Genomic DNA, 6,458 nt, shown 5'->3' on the forward strand with positions numbered 1-6,458 from the left:
TCAGCCAACAGTGTTAGTTTTACTTAAGATACATCCTTTGTTACACTTCAGTATAGCATGGGAAAATGCACATGGGGAATGCTCTACGAAAGCACACCAAGTCCATACTTTGTATGATTATATTTATAAATCTTTATTTTAGATCAATTTGGTACAAGTTGTTTTCATTGTACAGGACAGGATCTGATTAAATTGGTTTTGTTCTATAAATGCATAGCTTGGTTTATTTCCTGAACTCTGTCTATGATTTGCATTCCGTGGTCCCTGCTGTTCACTGACACCTACCGTAATACAATCATATCCCTCTAGTTTTGTTCTATTTCTTTTCTTACCTCCTCTTAATTACCCCTTTTGTACCCCTTGTCTATGGTCTCTGTGTCTCTAATACATGGAGGTACTAATTTCACAACCCCCAAGGCTTGTCAGGTTAAAGATTAATGAGCAGACTATACTCAGAGGCTTTGGAAAGGTTAAGCATAATTACAAATGGGTATTTTATGCAATGCTGGAGATGTGCAAGCTGTTTTTTAAAAAAGGGCAAGAAAAAAGGTAATGAAACTTATGGGATTCATGTCAACTATTGTATTCTCAAAAAAAAAGTCTTGTTAAAATGAGAAATTAACATACTAACTAAAAGGGCTTGTTAAATTCTACCCTTTGTTTTATTCACGATTAAAACACGTGCACACACACACACACATACACACACGGTAAAAAATTTAGGTACAGTTACAGGCCTGTACTATCACTGACTTTTAATTTTACTTTTTCCTTATTGTGAAAAATTACTTTTTGATATTTAGACTAAAAGGAAAAGTTATGGTTTGAAATAAATACAGTAGCTAAGCATTGCTACTGGAGAAATTAAATAGCATTCAGAGAGGGAATACGTAGTTTCCACTTGAAATTTTATAGCTCACCATGAAAAGAGCTACTTTCCACAGAAAAAAATAACTTAAACCTTCTTTAGAGGTTCAGTTACAAAATTACTGTAAAATATAAGCTGAACATCTGGCCATCTTAGCACCAGGGGGATGGAAGTAGGATTATAGTAATTAAAAGAAATCCAGTCAGTGTTTTACTAATTATAAAGTGTTACCAGGGTTAAAACATTCTTGTTTAAAAGTCAGAAATCTGTTGACCTAATTGGAGATGCTTTTTCCCAAAATGTTTCAGAACAAGGGAATATGCTGGAATTAACTTTTCTCAAAAGGAAAAAGAGATGGGGCGCCTGGGTGGCTCAGTCCGTTGAGCGTCCGACTTCGGCTCAGGTCATGATCTCACAGTTTCTGAGTTCGAGCCCCACGTCAGGCTCTGTGCTGACAGCTCGGAGCCTGGATCCTGCTTCGGATTCTGTGTCTCCCTATCTCTCTGTTCTCCCCCTGCTCACATGCTGTATCTTTCTCAAAAATAAGTAAAGATTAAAAAAAAATTTTTAAGGAAAAAGAGACAGAGAGAGAGAGAATATTAATCTCTGAATGTTGAGTTGAGAAGTAAGAGTATTTTGAGGTTTTTTTTGTTTTTTGTTTTGTAACAGAGATTAGACATTCCTAGTGTTAATTCATTTCCTTTTAGAGTGTTAGTCAAGCCCCTACTAAGGGCAGCCCCTGTACTTGTCTCCCATAATCCTCCACTTCTGGCACTCAGGGACATCACAACTGCACTCTCTCATATTTGCATCAAGATTTTTCTCGATCAACAAAATTCCAGCTTTTTCACAATGGGTTTGCCCCCAGAACACAGGTGTTATGAACACCACTGCTAAACCTAAACCAAAATGGGAAAGGAAGAGACTCCTATCAACATCGTCATCATTGGACACGTAGATGCGGACAAGTCTACCACTACTGGTCATCTGATCTCTAAATGTGGTGGGATCGACAAAAGAACTATCGAAAAATTTAAGAAGGAGGCAGCTGAGATGGGACAGGGCTCCTTCAAGTATGCCTGGGTCTTGGATAAACTGAAAGCTGAACGTGAACGTGGTATCACCACTGATATCTCCCTGTGGAAATTCGAGACCAGCGAGTACTATGTGACCATCACTGATGCCCCAGGACACAGAGACTTTGTCAAAAATATGATTACAGGCACTTCTCAGGCTGACTGCTGTCCTGATCGTTGCTGCTGGTGTTGGCAAATTTGAAGCAGGTTGTCCAAGAAAGGGCTGACCCATGAGCATGACCCATGAGCCCTTCTGGTTTACACACTGGATGTAAAACAGCTTATTGTCGGTGTTAACAAAACGGATTCCACTGAGCCCCTCTACAGCCAGAAGAGATATGAGGAAATCGTTAAGGAAGTCGGCACCTACATTAAGAAAATTGGCTACAACCCTGACACCGTAGCATTTGTGCCCATTTCTGGTTGGAATGGCGACAACACGCTGGAGCCAAGTGCTCACATGCATTGGTTCAAGGGATGAAAAGACACCTGTAAAGATGGCAATGGCGGTGGAACCACACCGCTTGATTGCATTCCGCCACCTACTCATCCAACTGACAAGCCCTTGCGTCTGCCTCTCCAGGACGTCTACAAAATTGGTGGTATTGGTACTGTCCCTGTGGGTCGAGTGGAGACTGGTGTTCTTAAGCCAGGCGTGGTGGCCACTTTTGCTCCAGTCAGTGTTACAGCTGAAGTAAAGTCTGTTGAAATGCACCATGAAGCTTTGAGTGAGGCTCTACTTGGGGCCAACGTGGGCTTCAATGTCAAGAACGTATCTGTCAAAGATGTTCGTCATGGCCATGTGGCTGCTGATAGCAAAAATGACCCACCAATGGAAGCAGCTGGTTCAGGATAATCACAGCTCAGGTGATTATCCTGAACCATCCAGGCCAAATCAGTGCCGGATACACCTGTGCTGGACTGTCACACAGTTCACACTGCCGGCAAGTTCGCTGAGCTGAAGGAGATTGACCGTCATTCTGGAAAAAAGCTGGAAGATGGTCCCAAATTCTTGAAATCTGCTGATGCTGCCATCGTTGATATGGTTCCTGGCAAGCCCATGTGTGTTGAGAGCTTCTCTGACTACCCTCCTCTGGAACATCTTGCTGTTCGTGACATGAGACAGACGGTTGCTGTGGGTGTCATCAAAGCAGTGGACAAGAAGGCAGCTGGACCTGGCAAGGTCAACAAATCTGCCCAGAAAGCTCAGAAGGCTACTTAACTGCCCCAATACCTGCCACTCCAGTCTTAATCAGTGGCGGAAGAACGGTCTCAGAACTGTTTGTGTCAATTGGCCATTTAAGTTTAATAGTAAAAGACTGGTTAATGGTAACAATGCATCGTAAAACCTTCAGAAGGAAAGGAGAATGTTTTTTGGACCATTTGTTTTTTTGTGTGTGTGGCAGTTTTAAGTTATTAGTTTTTAAACTCAGTGCTTTTTAATTTTTTTAATGTTTATTTACCTTTGAGAGAGAGAGAGAGCAAGCACAAGCAGGGGAGAGGAAGACACAGAATCCATAGCAGACTCCAGGCTCTGAGCTGTCAGCACAGAGCCCAACACGGGGTTTGAACCCATGAACCAGGAGATCATGACCTGAGCCGAAGTCGGATGTTTAACCAACTGAGCCACCCAGGCGCCCCTAAAATCAGTACTTTTTAATGGAAACAACTTTGACCAAAAATCTGTCAGAGAATTTTGAGACCCATTAAAACAAAAGTTTAATGAAAAAAAAATTCCATTAACGCATTAAATTTTTAATCTCATTAAAAAAAGGGGAAAAACCCACCCTTTTAACTCCATTACTTCTTTATCTACCACACCATTTTATTCATTTTCTTTATAGCAGAATTCCTCAAAATACTTGTGTATTTTTCCAGTCTCTGATTCCTTGCTTCTCAATCTATTTTAAATTCTCTCCAATCAGACTTTCAAAATCACTCCAATTAACTGAAATGACTATTGTCAAGGTAGTCGATGGGCTCTCCAAATCCGTCATCCAATCTCTGTCCTCCTCTTCCATGGCTCATCAGCATTTGGCATATATAATTCCTTCCTTCTTGATACATTTCCTTCACTTGCCATGCAAGACATTTGCAAGGAACTGGCTTTACACATTTGCTCCACCGCATTCTCCTTTCTAGCTCCTAACCTTTGGAGTTCTTGCTGTTGTTTCAGGAATGGCCCAGCATAGTTCCTGAACATTTTCTCTCGTCTACCAAAACTCTCTCCTTCAGTGAGCTAATCTAGGCTCATTTCTGGACTTATGACTGTTAGGCAAAAATTTTTACTGTCAACCAATCATTTATGTTCTCCCTCAAATTGCCCAGACCCCTCACAGTTACGTGAGTCTATTGGGTTGGCCATCATCAACAGGAATGTCTATCTCTTCTAGGCAAAGCATCTAAGAGTTGGTCTGACATCTTCCCGCTCATGATGGTGGTGATACCTGGTGACAGTGACGGCCTCATATTGGAAGAGTGGAGTTCTGGGACGGAACTGACTTTAATGTCTGAATCCAGTGCTTGGAAATGAGCTGCTCCAAGAAGAGTGTTTGGATAACAGAACTTGAACAAGAAATAATGCTTTTCTTTTCTTTAAGCACAGGGTCAGCAAATTTTTTTGTGTGCAAAATGACAGATGGTAAATATTTTAAGCTTACAGCCATACCATCTCTGTTGCGGGTATTGATTCTACCATTACAGAGAGAAAGCGGCCATACACAAACTGTAAATAGGTGTGGCTGTGGTCCCAATAAAATCACACTTACCAAAAAGGGTGGTGGCTAAGTTTGGCCTATGGACCATTGTTTGCTGAGCTCTGCTTTAAGCCAGTAAGATATGAGGGTTTCCTTGCTATCATAGCATATAGCTTGGTCTATACTGATTAACACAACTTTCAGATTTATGTGGTCATTCCAGACCTCCAGGCACACATATGATTGCCAAAGGGTCTTAACTGCTTTCCTCCATTGTATTTTGTTTTTACCCTTTTCTCTCCTTCAAAGGTCAGTATCATATTATCAAAACATAAACTCGAACATGCCACTCTTTTGCTCAAAATTCTTCAATCGCTTTTTATTTAACAAATGTCTAAAATTCTTACAATAGCCTGGAAATAGGGTAACCATTCATTCCAGTTTGCTAGGGCAGTGCTTAGATATAATCATTAGGCTTATCTCCTTTCACTTTCAAAAGTGTGATGGGTTATATTAAACACAAATTTATAAAGGGGGTTGTGCCTGGGTGGCTCAGTCGGTTAAGCATCTGACTTGATATCAGCTCAGGTCATGATCTCATGGATCATGGATTGAGCCCCACATCAGGCACCTTGCTCACAGTGCAGAACCTTCTTGGGATTCTCTCTCTCCCTCAACTCATGCTACCTTTCTCTCTCAAAATAAATAAACACTTCTTAAAAAGTGTGAGGATTTAGCCCTGTAATACCTCAATAACCTCATTTACTGCTACTTTCTAATCTTTCATACTGTGCCAGCCATATTGGCCTCCTGGCTATTTCTTGAACACACAAGACACCATTCAATTTTAGGACTTTTTATATATGCTATTCCCATTTTTTTGTATGTTCTTCCCCAGAAATACACTTAGATTCCTCATTATCTTTGCACCCTTCCATAAATGACACTTTCTAAATGTGGCCTTCTCAACTATCTTGTTATAAATTGTACACCATCCACTAATCTACTTTCTATCCACCTCCCTTAAGTAGTGTTCACCATAACACTTACAACTATCTATTACATATAAGATTGATATGCTGTCCTTACATAACTCATTTACTGAGAATCTTTTCACACCAGAATATACCCTCGATGAAGACAGCTTACCTCCTCAAACCCACATCAATGGCTTTATATAGATGTCCTACAAACACCGTTTCAACGAATAACATCTAGAATGAAAGTAGCTAAGTCTTAAAAGAGGGATTGTTTCTCTTCAACTTTAGTTGCATTCAACTGACTGGGATAATCTATGTCGTAACCTGAATCTCCTAGAACAGAGACTCGGGGAAGCATGAAGTAACAATACTTCATATGGAAGGTCTAATCTTCATTAATAATGAGGAAAGAATCAAGTGAATGAGAATATTATGAGAAGCCATGCATGATGATGTCCTACAGTGTTCTCCATTGCTTTGCAAAGAGCTGCTTAAAGACCCAGAGGACTGTTTCACAGGTGATTTTGCTCAGGCATATGGAACATCTTCTGAAAGGCCAAATGGAGAAAACTTACCTTGGCTCAAATCTATTAGAGGGAGAAAGGAAGCAAATTGATCTACTCTGCTCGCTCGTATCTCACGTTTCCCTTTGGTCATAGTTAGCTGCTTGGGGATTTAATGCCCCTGAACTTTCTGGTTGCATTATTTGGTTCTTCTGAAACTGCTTGAAAAGTCAGATCTTAAATCCTGTGGTGTGGTATTTTATTTAAATTTGTTAGTATTTCAAGGAGCCAAAGACACAAGTCTGGTTGGCCTCAGGCAGAGAAACTGTGTAGAC

At 40.6% G+C, this 6,458-nt stretch overlaps 1 pseudogene; it reads left to right on the forward strand.

The window, feature by feature from the left end:
• The first annotated feature begins 1,738 nt into the window (after positions 1-1,738).
• On the forward strand, positions 1,739-3,382 carry LOC132682014 (elongation factor 1-alpha 1 pseudogene; annotated as a pseudogene).
• Positions 3,383-6,458: the final 3,076 nt, after the last annotated feature.

The sequence above is a fragment of the Panthera onca genome, chromosome A1, assembly GCF_046562875.1.
Source record: "Panthera onca isolate mPanOnc1 chromosome A1, mPanOnc1 haplotype 2, whole genome shotgun sequence".
NCBI lineage: Eukaryota > Metazoa > Chordata > Mammalia > Carnivora > Felidae > Panthera > Panthera onca.